Raw genomic sequence first — 15,904 nt, 5'->3', positions numbered from 1 at the left:
CTTTTTAGGAAATACCAGAAAATGCAAGCTAACCTATAGCAATGTATAATTCATGTCAGTGGTTACCTGGTTTGGAAGCTGATGATTGGAGAGGGGTAGGAAAGGGAGATGACAGAGGGAAACAAAGAAATTATTGGATCTGATGAACGTGTTCATCATCCTCATTGTGGAAGTAGTTCCATAGGCGTGAACATATGTCAAATATCACCCAACTGTACCCTTGGAATATATGTGGTTTAGTTTATGTCAATTATAACTCAACAGATCTTTTAAAAAACCAAAATAATATAAATAAGAATGCTAGAAATGAGCACTTTGCAGAGCATTTTACTTGGGAAATTTCTATCAAACTTAACAACCTGGTACATTTGCTCTTAAGGACTCTTGCAAAACTTGTGCTATTTCTCTAGATCTCCATCTGCCTTCCACCAACCTGTGGCAATTTAAAGATGTTTCTATATTCTCAGAAACCAATGTATTATTTTTAACCAGAATTTAGAATTGAGTCAAGATGACTTGACTTTTTTAAGTCGCTAATGGCTTTTTTACCTTCCCTTCAAAGCCATGATGGCAATTTCCCGGGCCAGAGGCAGGGATGTCTGACGGCCCTGTCACAGTTCTGTCACAGCCTTCTGAGGAGTGGGCAGAATCTCCTAACACCTACTGCTGTCTGTTACAAATTGATGACACTTTGGGTGGCCCCATAGGGTTGGAAAGATGTGACTAATAAGGAATGCACATCATTGTAGCATTCCAAGGACTGATGAGTGAATAAAAATTGAAAGCCTATTAAACATCATCTGCGAAGTAGGCCTTATCATCTCCACTCCTTCCCTAGCCTCCAGCTTGATTTCCAAAGATGTTTTGAGGCTGACATGGATAAAAACACTTCATCTCTCTCTCTCTCTATTTGGAATGACATCAGTATAAGAACATCTGTATATCTTCCCATTTTAGGAACAGTATCACACTTTTTAAAAATAAAAAAAAATGCAGAACACATTGAAAAGCACCACATGAATGGAGGTGGTTGTGTTATATTTATGTAAAATGTACCTTCCTTCTGGAGTGCCTTTATAACCACACTTCATGTGAAAGAAACTTTTAGAATTTGAAAAGTAATACCCTTAAGCCAAACCTTTCGACCTTAGAAGAAAATTTACTTTTTATTAAGAGTTATAAGTTACACATTTTTTCACATACAACTTAGCTGTCTTTCTTCATGTCTTCTGTTTGTGATAATATGAGTACTTGGGTGGATACCCCTCTCCACAGTGTTTGGCCATGGGGGCTTACTTTGGAATATTAAAATGACATTTTGTCACTTGATTGCTTGTCAAATGACAAGAGGCCATTAAAAAAAAATTTAAGGCATTTTAAGGACACATATTCTACCTTCGTATGAACTTCACTGTACTTAAATAAGAAGATATATGTCTACATAACAATTATGTGAAAATACTAGGTAAAGGATTTACTAGTTGGAACGATTTTAATAAAAACAGGTAACAGGAAACTAAGACAAATTTTAATTTTTATGACCACCATATACTCAGCATTTTGGAATACTTTCACTGTCTTCAAGAAATTTTTGTTGTGCTGAGATGCTCAGAAAACCTTCTCAACTTCAATAATCTTTTATTTGTGAACGATCTGCCAAGGTCTTATGGGCTTAAAAAAAAAAAAAAATTAAAGCCTAAAGAATCCCAAAGGATTTCTGCAAATGCAAATGTTGTTAAGAGGAAGGCTGTGGCTGTTGGTGCCAGGATTAAATTAAATCCAACTGTGTCTTTAATTAGAAGTGTCCCCAGATCATATCAACACTACCACATCCTGAAGCCGTCAGCCTAGGTTTTAAGATGCTAGCTGACACTGAATTCCCACATAGCTTTCTGATGGGGTTTGCCAAGTTACTCATGGCCAGTTTCAGTGTAAGGAACACATGTCTAGCAATAGGATTTGGCTAGTAGTTTTAAGTGTAAGATAAAGTTCTTTTCAGGAACTGTGAAGAGTGTGAGTGATGTAAATCAGAGCATAACAGGGCCTATGGCTTTCCTGTGGCTCACTTTTCTCATCTGGGAAGTGAGATTTATAACAGTATCTGCAATTGATGAGTTAAAGTGTTCTTGACAGTGCCCAGTCCAGAGTAAGCATTCAATAATTGTGAGTTACTCTCACTTAAAAACATTTTTTACTACAAATAGGCAAGCTTAAATGGTGAGGTTTCTTCAATACCTTTTGTTCCCATGTACTTGTATAAAAATTCTTGGGGGTAAGTTAATGCTTCTCAAAGTATATTTTGAGCAGCATTCATCCTGCTTGATCAATTAATATGTTTCATGTGGTTATAAGGGCTCTCTGATTAAATAAGGTTGGGAAACAAACCTCTGATTAAGCCCAATAAACCTAATTAGGTTTTATTGCTGCAAGACTTCTCAGAGCCTTGACTATGATAGTAAGCAGTAGGACTGTTCAAAAGGGTTGTTATGGGGGCACCTGGGTGGCTCAGTCGTTAAGTGTGTGCCTTTGGCTCAGGTCGTGATCCCAGGGTCCTGGGATGGAGCCCGGCATCGGGCTCCCTGCTCAGTGGGAAGCCTGCTTCTCCCTCTCCCATTCTCCCTGCTTGTGTTCCCTCTCTCGCTGTGTCTCTCTCTGTCAAATAAATAAATAAAATCTTAAAAAAAAAAAGGGGGTTATTATGTAGAACTGTGTTGAGGTCAAAACTCTTTGTAATACTGTTTGTCTTTCCTGGGACCTTAGTAAAGTAAGAATCACATTTTGTTTAGTAGACAAGGGACAGTTACTAAAACACCATATCTTCAGTTACCCCACATTTTCCCCTCTCCTGTAATATAGAGGAAGCCATTAATATGGGTGACTCTGAATTAATTTGAGACAACGTATGTTCAGTAGTGGGCTTATGGCAGAAGTGGAATATTTATGTATTTATGTATGTATGTATGTATGTATGTATGTATTTAGAAGTGGAATTTTTAGCGTGGGTGTGGAAGTTGGGAGCAGTTCAATTTCTTTTGGATGCAAGTAACTGAAACAAATACTCAAAAATGACAAACTGCAAGAATATTTATTATCTCATTTTATAAGAAGTCTAGAGATAGGTTCCAAAGTTGGTTAGTCCAGCAGTGAAGTGATTTACCATGGACCCAGGTTTTTTTCTATTTTTCCACTCTACCATCCTTAGCATGTTGGCATATCCTCTTATGTGGGCTACAAGTTCAAAGCAGTTCAAAACATGCAAAAACAAAACATAAAAAAACAGTGGTCAGTTCAAAAACTGGAGCATCTAGTGTTTTTTCTTTATTCAAAATGAAAAGATATTTCCAGAAATCATCAAACAGATGTTGCTTTATATTTTATTGGTCAAAATTGGGTCACAGGTCCATGCCTAAAGCAGTTTCTTTGCTAGGAGAATAAAAGTACCCTGACTGGCTTAGAATAATTAAGATTTCCTCCTGCAGCTAGGGAAGAGTTCAGCCTCCCTGAAGGATGCCGCCATCTAGAGGAGGGTAAACAGAAGTGAGAAATGACTTAAACTTGCCAACTAATGTTACAATGTTGCATAGGACTCTGATTTTGTTAACCCATATGACATTGTGGGTGCTATTTTCAGATCCAGTAGAATTAAAATAGTCATGTGAGGGTATATAAAAATGGGCTCTGTTACATTTGAGGAGGTTAAGTAGCAAGTTCAAAACTGAGCCTCATTTTATACTTTAAGCCGAAGAACATGTTCTTAATTTTTGCTACTTCTAGCAAGTTTGACGGTTATTAGTTACTATTAACATATAAAACTGAGTTTGCAGGTTTTTTTTTTTAAGATTTTATTTATTTTTTAGAGAGCGAGAGAGAGATAAACAGCATGAGAGGGGAGAGGGTCAGAGGGAGAAGCAAGCTCCCTGCTGAGCGGGGAGCCCGATGTGGGACTCAATCCCAGGACCCTGAGATAATGACCTGAGCCGAAGGCAGACGCTTAACCATCTGAGCCACCCAGCCGCCCTGAGTTTGCAGTTTTGTAATTAAGTTGAAGGTGTGTAAGCTTTGCATTTCACACCACAGAGCCAAACCCACTCAATACTCAAAAGGACATATGATCATCAGGCGCTAGCTACATCAGCAAAATTTAGAAAAAAGTATTTGGGGCTGGAGGCTAGACAGATTGACTTCTTTTATCCCCTGCGATAAAAATTACCTGGCTTTTAGCCAAAACCTGTATACTTGTCATTCTAAGCATCAAATGCCCTGGTATGTGTAAACTTCAACGTTAGAACTCATGGATGTGGCATGTATTTAATTAAATACCCAAAACAGAAAACTATGTTTCTGAAACTGTAAACTGCTCCTTTTGTACACCAGAGTGGTTTCTCTTTCTGTGCAGCGGATTTTTCATGCTTCCGGTCTGTGAAGTGGGTACAAATGCTCACTGCTTTGTGAATTAGGCATTTGCTAGTTGTATCACTGTCAGGGTCAAAATGATGCTGCTTGGAACTGTTTTTGACACCTACTGCCGCCAGTTGTTGTCCCCTCCAAGTTTACCCCTCAGAGATGGGGGATTGAGACATTGAATAATCACAGAGTTTCTTTGGATGCAAATGTTCTTTCTTGCAAAACAAAACAAAAACACTCTTTCTGGCTTCTGAAGTTCCTTATCATACTAAGTACAGTTTTGAGGGAAAATGTTTTTTATTTTATTTTTTTAAGATTTATTTATTTATTTAAGAGAGGAAGAGAGAGAGAGAGCACACTAGTGCAATTGTGGGGAGGAACAGAGCGGGGAGGAGAGGGAGCGGGAAAGAATCCCGAGCAGACCTAGTGCTGAGTGTAGAGCCCCATGCGGGGCTTGAGCTCTTGACTCCGAGATCATGACCTGGGCTGAAACCAAGAGTTGGACGCTTAACCAACGGAGCTACCCAGTCACCCTGAAGTAAGATATTTTTTAAATAAAATATAGGAGTAAAGGAATTTTTCCTTTTCCAACCACTACATTTTATCTTATTATGTTCAAATGATGATGAAAATAACGAAAGCAAATTATATATAGGTTTTCGTTTTTCCAAAGAATTTTCACATTAAAAAAATGTCATCCTCATCACAACTCTGTAAAATAAGGCAGTATTTTAACAAATTGATAGATTAGAAAACCCAGGCATGAACATAGAAATAGGCTTGCCTCTACTCTCAGAGGCATTGCATAGTTTGGTTTAATTTAAATTTGTGGGGCGCCTGGGTGGCTCAGTTGGTTAAGCGATTGCCTTCAGCTCAGGTCATGATCCTGGAGTCCTGGGATCGAGTCCCATATCGGGCTCCTTGCTCAGCAGGGGGTCTGCTTCTCCCTCTGACCCTCCCCCCTCTCATGTGCTCTCTCTCTTTCTCTCTCTCAAATTAAAAAAAATCTTTAATTTAAATTTGTGTATCTTACGTTGTCCTTTATAGTAAGAAAGACAAAGAGGTTTTATTGTCATTTTGTTTGGTACCCATTCTCTGGCTGGAAAAGCTGAATTGGGGAGTTGGGCAGTAACTCTCCCAGATTTGTACAACAACTAAGTAACAGCAATGTAGGAACTCTAAGAGGGCAGCAACCACGTGGTATTTAAGACCCCTGGAGTTAGCCTCACCTCAGGTCAAAAGTCAGCCCTGCTGCCGAATACGTGTGTGTGTCCTGGGGCAAAGAACTGAATGACTCTGGGGTTTGATTTTCTTACCTTTAAAATGGGAAGAAGTACATACCAACCCTCTAGACGATTGTGAGGATTTAATGAGAACATGCCTAGATGTGCTTAGTTGTGCTGCCCGTGGAAATCTCCCTACGTGCTCGGTACCTCCGAAGTTTCCAGCGATACCATTGCTGTAAAAATGCTTAGAGATGCCGTTCTTGAAATTAGAAATTGAAATTGTTGTAGCAGTAGCTGGTATTCTGACTTAACTATCGAATGGGGAGTTTCCCACAGATGTGGAGAGCGTGGCATGTGCAGAAATCTTGGAATTTTGCTACTTAATAGGCGGTTTGAAAATTCACTTTGATATTGGAACACATGTCTTTCTGGGTGTCTGTCACAGAGCACTGCCAAAAGCTGTCTGTCAGAGATATCTGGGCATGCTTTAAATACATACACACACGGGGGGCCTGGGTGGCTCAGTCGTTAAGTGTCTGCCTTCGGCTCAGGTCCTGATCCCAGGGTCCTGGGATCGAGCCCCTCATCGGGCTCCCTGCTTCGCGGAAGCCTGCTTCTCCCTCTCCCACCCCCCCTGCTTGTGTTCCCTCTCTGGCTGTCTTTCTCTCTGTCAAATAAATAAAACCTTTAAAAAATAAACACACACACACACACATGGGCACACGTGCGTGCAGTTATAGGCGAGGAGACGGTGGGATTAAGAAGTGTTTACAAGTGTCATTATGCCTGAGTTCACACCCATGCGGTTCTTCCAGCCGCTCTGACCTTGTGACTCGACACAGCTGAACTCCAGCCAGCAAACCTGCATTTGTATTCTCACCAGGGAAGTTTTGGAAATGTTTTTTTCTGTTTCTGTCCTTAAAAATCCGGCCTGTACATTTCCCTCGCGGATAAGGACATAGGTTTGTTAGTATTGTCACAACCTGATCTATCCTTCTGCTGTTTTTATTTCAGAATTTTACTTTTACTTGACTTCTGGGTAAGCAGAAAAGATTCCTTCTTATTCTTAGAGGCAAAATGATCACCCATGGTATTTCCAAAATTTAATATTCTGAGTTTAAGAAGTAGAGAGTCGAGGAGCGCCTGGGTGGCTCACTGGGTTAAGCTTCTGCCTTCGGCTAAGGTCAGGATCCCAGGGTCCTGGGATTGAGCCCCACATCAGACTCCCTGCTCAGCGGGGACTCTGCTTCTCCCTCTCCCTCTGCTGCTCCCCCTGCTTGTGTGCTCTCTCTTTCTCTATCAAAAAAATAAAAAATAAAATAAAATCTCTAAAAAAATAAATTAATTTTAAAAAAAGAAATAGTGTCTAAGTCCTCTGTAGCTAAAAGAGGCTTTGGAGACCATCTAATGAGATGTCTCTGTTTTAGAGATGGGGAAACTGAGGCTCAGGTGTGTGTGTGATGGGGCGATTTCTCAATTAGGTAGTCGGAGTAGAACCAGGTGTCCTGATTTTCAATCTACCAGGATTTCCATAAATGACAGCCTTCCACCTGTAGTCAACACCCATTAAAAATTAAGAATTAAAGGGTTCATCAGCCAACCACTTATTTGCTAAATGGAGAAATGAAGGCTCAGAACATTTCAGCAGAATCCTACAGGATAGTTAATGGCAGAATTGGGGGTCGAATCCAGATATTTAGACTCCCATTTCAGTGCTCTCTCCAATCACATGGTTTATGCAAATGTGCCCATAATGGGAATTCACTCTCACCAGTAGTTTTTGAATGCTGGTATTGCCCTATTCTTCTTGGCTTTCTGTATCTCTGATATAAGCCATCCTGCACACAACTAAAGACCTCTGTTATGACCCAGGTGACACCTAAAGATGATGAATCCTTTACTAAGGTGATTCATAGCCCTTTTGCGCGGGATGAGGGAGCTTGAGAGACTCTGCTTTCATTTACTTTCAAGCCACTTGTTTGTCTTTCTGTGGGTCTGGAAGAGTCTCTGGAAGAGACTCTGCTAATGCATGATCTGATTAGTGGTGCTGGAACTGCTGCTCTCCTCGGAAACAATAAATCCCACACGAGGCCTGCCCCATTCTGTGCTGGGATGCCTGGGAGCCTTCCAGTGTAACCTTTGGCCATAAATTCGGCTCATCATCAAGCTTTCAACTAGTGTCGAAACTGTTTTGGACCCTTACTTAAGGGCTTTTTCTTAAGAAAAATTACTTAGAACTGTTATAATATGTGTATATACCTTATGTCTAAGTAAGAATTCTCAGGTTGAAATACTCTGAGATATAGCAAGAGTTTTCTTCATTGGGCCTCATTGCTCTTTCCCTTCTCTATACAATTAGTATCTTTAGAGTTGGCATTGTTCTCTCTGGCATCTGGTTGGTATGAACTGTAGAGATAGGCAGACCTGAGTTCACAATTCTGTTCTGCCTCTTGTTAGCCAGGTGATCTGTAGCAAATGACTCAAAACGTTGTGGACCCCAGCTTCTCCATCTGGGAAGTGGGAATAGTAAGAGCACCTATCTGGTAGAAGCTTGTGATCATGAAATGAAATAATACCTGTAAAGAACTTAAGGCCATACCTGATGTATAAGAAGTGATCGATAAATAGGCTTTTGCTGCTGACAATAGTTCTGGCACGTTTCAAAGGATACAGACCTTCAGTTATGAGATGAGTAGTTCTGGAGACCTAATGTACGGCATGGTGACTATCCTGAGTAGTAATGTATTATATACTCGGAATTTGCGAAGAGTATAGATTTCAAGTGTTCTCACCATACACCCATGTGCAAGAACAGCTACGTGAGGTGATGGGTTGTAGTAATCATTTCACAGTGTATACCTTAAATATATACAATTTTTCTTTGCCAGGTGTATCTCAGGAATGCTGGAAAAATAGTCATGACATGTTTCATATAAGTACTTTCTAACCTTCATCAAAGTAAGAATAAATAATGTCTTGTGCTTTTTTTCCATCCTTCTCTCCTACCCCAGTGCTTAGCATAAGATGCATGTCATGAATGAAAGAGCATGTACTTAGTTAATAAACATGAATTTACTTCCACAGAGTCCAAGTGACATGCTTCTGGGATACTTAGAGTTTATTTGGGTGGATAAAATACCTTATGTCTAAGTAAGGATTCTCAGGTTGAAATACTCTGAGATATAACAAGAGTTTTCTTCATTGGGCCTCATTTCATTTCATGATCACAAGCTTCTACCGCTTTTTACCATACAGCAAACAGTTAATAATCGCTTATGTACTAGACATTGTGCTAGGTGTTGAGAATACAGACACATTTCCTGCCCTCAGTAAGTTCCCTACGTAGTATAGCTAAGCACATGTTAATGCAATATAATATCTGTTGACATAGAAGCAAGCATAAAATAATCAGGTGTTATGAAAGCCCAGACAAGTGAGGTAGGAGGTAGGGAGTGAAAGGCATTTGGTAGGTGGAGAGAAACCACTTGAAAACATAACAGGTGATTGAGCTAGGAGATACAGCATTATGTCTAGGTATGATCAAAAATAATAGTGATAATCGGGTGCGTACATTCTGACACTCTTGCAAATGTTATGAACAAAATGCTTATTTTTCGTACTTTGAATTTTGTGCAGCCAGTAATCTTGCATATTAAATGCCAGCTCTGGTGTTTGACGACATGAACACCCACTCTCTTGAACGGGGAACTTGAATGGGTGTCATCTGTGGTGTAAGCAGGTCCAGAGGAATTTAACTTTCTATGTTACTTTCAGAAGAAGGAAAGAGTGATGATTAGCCTTTCATATTCAATGATCTGTCCATCTCAAAAATACTATACATCTTCAAATCCACTTATTCCAAACATGGATACGTGGGAGATCCAGGAATGCAGACAAGTTGGGACAGAGGAGGGTGTTTTCTCATCCTTCAGTCTCACCATCTGTCCGCAGGGTCAGAAATGCTACACCAACAGTCCCGAGTCAATAACATCAACTGTTTGTAGGCGTACTTTGAAACAACAACAACAACACAAAAACCTCTGTTTATCATCATTATTTTTTTTCCTACAAATTTATTACAGAGAGAAAGTCCTCACTTCTGCCTTATCTTGAGCTTCTGGAGAGTACAATTTCCAGCAATATTTGCATTGATATAAAATTTCTTTGCTGTGTTGTCTTAGTGGAGGCTCTTTAGGTTATAAGTAACAGATACTGATTCTAACTAACTTAGTCCCAGAAGAGGTAATTCATTGGAAAAATACAGGGGTATTTCATTCAGTTTAGAAGCAGGGCGTTCAGTGAGGCCTTGGAAGGGGCTGGATGAGGATCTGTAGTTCCTGTGTGTATCTGCTTCCTGCATCTTTCTTTCTAGAGCTGAAAGGGGCTCCCCAAAATGGTGCCCTTAGCACATACCATCCAGAGATTCCAGATTCCCAGATGAGAGAATCTGTTTGATAGATCTTGAGTCATGTGTCTGTCCTTGGTTCAGTGAGAACCAGAGAGATGGGTTCATTTGGCGCAAACATGATGGCAGAGGCGTGAGTGTGTGTGTGTGTGTGTGTGTGTGCGCGCGCGCCCATGCGCGCAGGCATACCTCCGTGTGCACAGACTTAGCGTGAGTCAGTCATGGGCCAGGCAGATTACCTAGAGGTAAACATTTCCTCCAGAGGAAAACATTCCAGATACCAGGTGTAGTTACGGAAGGATGTTCCTGCACTAAGGATGGAAGGAAAATACATGGACATTACAGAATAAAGACAGGTTTAGGGTGGGGAGGGATTTATTAGGCAAGCTTCCAGGACTAGCGGCTGAGACTCCAACTTCCTTGCAGCCTTCTGTGAGTGCTTTGTCAGGGAATGTGCCCAGGGGCCAAATCACCCAGTAGGAAGGCTCACTGATTCAGGATGTTCTCCTCAGAAGCAGCTGCCGTGTTAGCTCTGTCATTCAGAACCAGAGAGAACATGATGGTTGCAGATTTCCCAGAAGCCTCTGGTGAAGCCCTTGGCAGGGAAGACACATTCTACCTTTCTCCACCATCTGAAATCTCCTGATGGGCAGTCCCAGCAGGAAAATTCCTGGTTTCCCTTTTATTTCACTGAGACAGTGCTGCTCAAGGAACAACACCAGGGCTCCGACTGCATATCACGGTTGACATTGGGGATGCAAGTGTTGGGAGAATGGAATCATAAAGATACTTTTCTCCTTCACATCTGGATTGCTTCCTGAGAAGCTGCACAGAAATCAAACTTATATTATTCCAGTTGTATTTTCTCTCTGCCTTGCAAAGTATTTTTGAGACACTTCTGCATTTCTGATTAATCTTCTGCTTTACTGTCTCAGGTTCTCTGTTCCTTGGTCTTTCTTTTGAGTAGAAAAATGATTTATGAACACCCTGCATATCCAAGCTCACTACTGCTTTACTCCATGTTAGTGTCTCTGAGCATCTTAAACTAATGATACCTCTCTCCCTTCACCAAGGTCCCTTTACCCCATCCCAGAACTTCTCTGGCCTTCTGTGAGTGCTGGTGTTCAGGCTCTGTGTTCCTTTACCTAGTAGCTGTCTCACTCAAGCTACTTCTATATGCTTCAGTTTTTACTTTTGTGAATAATGATATCTGGGTTCCTTATGAGTATTAAATGAGATCATGTGTGTGAACCTCCTAGAACACCGCCTGGCATATGGTAAACTCTCAATAAATGTTAGTTTTTTCAATTAATATCATATTTCAATTAATGGCATCATCATTTGTCAGACTTCCAAGCTAGGCTGTTCTTTCTGATTCTCTTCCCTGCCATCCCTCCATCAGTGATTCATTACAATCTTTGTAATTATAATGATAGTAATAATGTTAGTAGTCAGTGAATATTGAGCATTTAGTATGTGCTTTTACACTGAGCACTTTATACCGTTAGCTTATTTGATCCTCTCGATAACACTGTCTTTATTTTATTTTATTTTTTTAAAGATTTTATTTACTTGACAGAGAGGGAGAGAGAGAGAGCATGAGCAGGGGGGAGGAGCAAGGGGAGAGGGAGAAGCAGGCTCCCCACTGAGCAGGGAGCCCAACTCGGGACTCAATCCCAGGACCCTGGGATCGTGACCTGAGCTGAACATAGACTCTTAACTAACTGGGTCACCCAGGCGCCCAACACTGTGTTTATTTTAAAGATGAGAAAGTGGAAGCTTGGAGAGACAAGGTAACTTGTGTGACATTATATAGCCAGTGAGCGGCAGAGCTACAGCTTATATTTAGGGCCATCTGATTCCAAAACTCATGCTATTAGCAACTGTGAGTCTCTTTAACCAAATACAGCCCATTTTGGTTCTGCATTATCTCTGAAATAGTTCCCTCCTTTCCACCACAGCTTCTACAGATCTCTCTTCTGATCTTAGGGCAGTTTTCGGTATGCTCTCCCTGTCCCCAGCTTTTGTTTCCTCAAACCATCCTCCACCTTCAAAGTTATTTTTCTAAAACATTTAGTAGATTACAAGCCATCAATGGTTCTCCATTTATGAAATATGTTGGTCCTTCACAACCATTATTCCCAGTTTCACCTTTGTCGTTCAGTCTTACCAGATTGTCATCGATTCTTCTAACGTCTGTGCTCTCCTTCTCTTCTGTTCTTTTGCACAGGGGTCTGTCTTTTGCACAGTTGGGTCTGTCTTAGCTGGCCTCCACTCTCCTCACTGGATTAACTTGCTGGTCTTATCAGACCTTGTTCTTGTGTCCTAGGCTCCCATAAGCATTGCATGGAGAAGGAAGCCAGTAAATGAACTCACCTATGTAGAGACTGATGAAGTAAACTCCCAAGGTAGGTCTATATATATTTTTGTAGAGTAATTTTAAAAAATAAGTTCTCCTTTCTCATTTGTAATCTTTGTAAGTTTGGGTACTTTTGGTCATATGTTTCCTTAAAAATGGGACCTAGTCTAGTAACCTAAGACCTAATGTTTCTAAAAAGAAGTTTGGGGCTCTCTGTGAAAGTATTATCATTCTCTGAGAGGTAGGGTTTTTGTGTTTTTGCTTCATAGAAGATCCAGGAGGCGGTAATTAAAGTGATTAACAAGAGGATATGGGTGTTTAAGTAATCAGCCTAACAATTATTCATTAGAAGTCTGTACCTCCTAGATAGGAGAATTGTTAATTTAAACACATTTCATTATATCTTGGATCTTATTTTCTAAAGATGAATTATGTTGGAGAGGCCTTGTAAATGGAGGGTGGTCAGAGGAAAAAGTACTGGAAAGGTAGTCAGGAACCTGTTTTCTTATTCAGTCATCTTGCAACACCAAATATGTTGTCCGCTGCTCATAACCTCTTGTAAGTAAAACCATACCACAGATCCTACATCAGGGATGGCTCCGTGTGGACCTTGTGACCCTGTCCCACTCCTGCCTCCATCTCATGGCCCATTGGACAGAGAGTAGTCACCTGAACTAGTCCATAGACTGGTTAAATCAGGCATGGGAAGAAGATTGGGGTCAAACAGACTTTTTTCTCTCAGAGACATGAATTAAATACTGAGACAAGACAGACAGCCTAGTAGGAGCAAATGCTGAGTTTATGATATAGAGCAGTGTATTTTAGATACTGCCTGCATCAGAATCAACTGGAACTCATATTAAATGCAGATTCTCAGGTCCCATCTCCAGATTCATGGTTGACACAGATGGAAAGGGATATTTAAGAAAACACTCTCTCCTACTTATATTAAGGTTTACTAATCAAGGCTATATGGGGAGGCTTGGAAAACCATGAGGAGATATAGACAAGCTAAAGTTGGCAGGGAACAAGCATCATGAATAGGCAGAAGCTCTGTGGAGCTAGACAAATATCCTCTACAATTTATTGCTGTAGTTTCTTTGAATACAGGAAACCATTATGGCCAAGCTTAAAGAGACAACTAATTCATTGGAAGGATATAAAACCGTTCGCAGAGTATGAGGGAAAGGTGGAACATGAGGCTCAGAAGAGGAAGGGCCACAGGGAAGCTATGGAGTAGCTGTGGGATAGGAGCAAAAACTAATTATCTTACCAAGGCTCTCTTCACTGTTGATAGGAATGAGCCCCAACCTATGTTTTGCCATCTTTGTGCCACTCAGCTCAAGATTCATAATCTGGAGAGGTGGGGAATGGTAGAGCGAGAGTTTCTGTTGGTCAGGCTTAGGTCATATGCCCATCCCACTGTCAAGAGAGGGCAGAACAACCTGATTATCAGCCTCATTATGTCTACCCACCATGCAGGATAGGCATTCCCCAAAAAGATCGGGATATCCCCAAAGCATTAGAAAATGGTTGCTAAATATCTCCTAAAACAACAAATATCCTATGGAGTATCAAAACTCATATTGGAAAAGAGAAAGGCCAATATATGGAGATTGATATTAATGAACAAAAGTCTTCAAACTCCTACTGCTGGTGTTCCTAGATAGATTTGGGGTATAGAACCAAACCCCAGGGCCTACCATTCTAGAGGCCCAGTGTTCAGCTTTTCCTTAGTCCTCAGATATGTGTCTCATTCTGGTCACCACTCATTCAGCCCAAGCGTGTGTGTGTCTCTTCAGTTTGTTGTGGCTAAAAGTGAAAAAAAAAAAACTTTTGAGCTGTATCTTAAATTGCTGAGTGGTCATGGGCAGTAAATGTCTGTCTGCTTGGGCCTCAGCTTTTTCCATTTGTAAAATGAGGAGGGGGGTTATTAAGCCCTCCCCCCACTAATCTTTGCAAGAACAGTACTTATCTCCTTGTTTATTTCTCCATCTTGCTATTCACGATAAATTCAGTAAAGGAGTTGCCAAATTCAAGAGGAAAATAATTTTAAGAGTTTCTAGTTTTGTTTTGAATATGCATTTGATAAGCTTGTCTGCTATTACCTGGTCACACTCTCAGTTTGTCCTTCAAAACAGAAATGAAAACAATATGGCAGTGCTCCAAGCTGACCTTAAGTACTTTGGCATACATGCTCCGTGTCTGGCAGATAAATGACGTTCACATTGGATGTCAGTGCCTACAGAATTCCCATCTTGGAGAAATCTTGGGAACTAAAACCCCCACTAGTCACCCCAGTGCTAAGGCATAATCTACTTATGCTTACTTGTATTTTTCCAGCTAACAAGAAAAATCCTTACTTTTGTTTTCCCCTGCTTTTACTGGCAACAGAATTGAGACCTATATCTGCTTCTTGAGTTTCTCTTGAGAATTATAAAAGTAATCTATGAAATGATGTGTATTATTCTGACTACAGAAAGTACACTTGCTTAGGGGACTGAAAGATTACTTAGCTCACTTATATTTTTGAACACAGGTTATTGCTTTTTTTTTTTTTTTTGAGCTGTATTTTGAGCTCTTTGGAGGAATGAAGTAGTCACGGAATCTGTCTTGTGTCTAAAGCAGGAATTACAAACTTTGATGCTTATAGGGGCTCTGCAGGGCATGAAAGAATATATTAGTTGGTGTTATGGGCAGTGGACAGGACTGTGGAGGACACATACCCTTTTAAAGGAATGCACGAGATTCAGAAGTAGTCAATTCTTTTTTAAGATTTATTTATTTATTTTAGAGAAAGAGAGAGCATGAGTGGGAGAAGCAGAGGAAGAGGGAGAGAGAATCTCAAGTAGACTCCACATTGAGTGTGGAGCCTGATGCAGGGTTTGATCTCATGACCCTGAGATCACGACCTGAGCTGAAACCAAGAGTCAGATGCTTAACCAGTTGCACCACTAGGCACCCCTAGCACTAGTCAATTCTTGCCCTTTGAAAATGCAAATTTTGTATTGCCCCATCTTCTTATTTTTCAAGATGACTTAGAATTTGGGATGTTTATATAAATTCTTGTGATTTTTAAATGTTGGCATCTATTTTACCTAAAAAGGGAAAATATTTAGGTCAAATAATACACATCCATAGTCTGGATGTCACCAATTGTAAACTCTGCTCTGAAGGATCCCTAATATGTGTAGTAGAAGAATGAAAAAAAAATTCAGTCTTCCAAATGTTGAGATAAATGGTGTTAAAACTTGACTCATGGGAGTTAATAGTACACTTACTGGGTTGAGCACTGAGTAATGTATAGAATTGTTGAATCATTATGTTATATACCTGAAATTAATACAACACTGTAGGTTAATTATACTTGGATTAAAAAAAAACTGAACTATTTCTAATTATCTGGATGTTCAGCATGATTCAGTTGAATTATATGAATGGTTGACTAATTTTTTTGCATTTGATTATTGAGATCGGTTGTCAGAGAAATGCATAATGGAAGAGAAGCAT

At 40.3% G+C, this 15,904-nt stretch overlaps 1 protein-coding gene across 3 annotated transcripts in view; it reads left to right on the top strand.

The window, feature by feature from the left end:
- Positions 1 to 15,904, top strand: part of SGCD (sarcoglycan delta) — a 954,698-nt gene that overhangs the window by 157,510 nt on the left and 781,284 nt on the right. For 2 of the 3 annotated variants that reach the window (XM_064596616.1, XM_045902074.3), the window contains exon 2: positions 12,365 to 12,443. The exons of the other annotated variant lie outside the window; for it this stretch is intronic. The gene's annotated coding sequence lies outside the window, so the exon portion shown is untranslated. The remainder of the gene's footprint in view (positions 1 to 12,364; positions 12,444 to 15,904) is intronic. 3 annotated transcript variants of the gene reach the window in all.

This window comes from Mirounga angustirostris, unplaced genomic scaffold (genome assembly GCF_029215605.1).
Source record: "Mirounga angustirostris isolate CCGP_5_RB_7025 unplaced genomic scaffold, mMirAng1.0.hap1 SCAF_7, whole genome shotgun sequence".
In the NCBI taxonomy this organism is placed as follows: domain Eukaryota; kingdom Metazoa; phylum Chordata; class Mammalia; order Carnivora; family Phocidae; genus Mirounga; species Mirounga angustirostris.
Note: the sequence above shows the minus strand (reverse complement) of the source record. Positions and strands in the feature narration are given on the sequence as shown.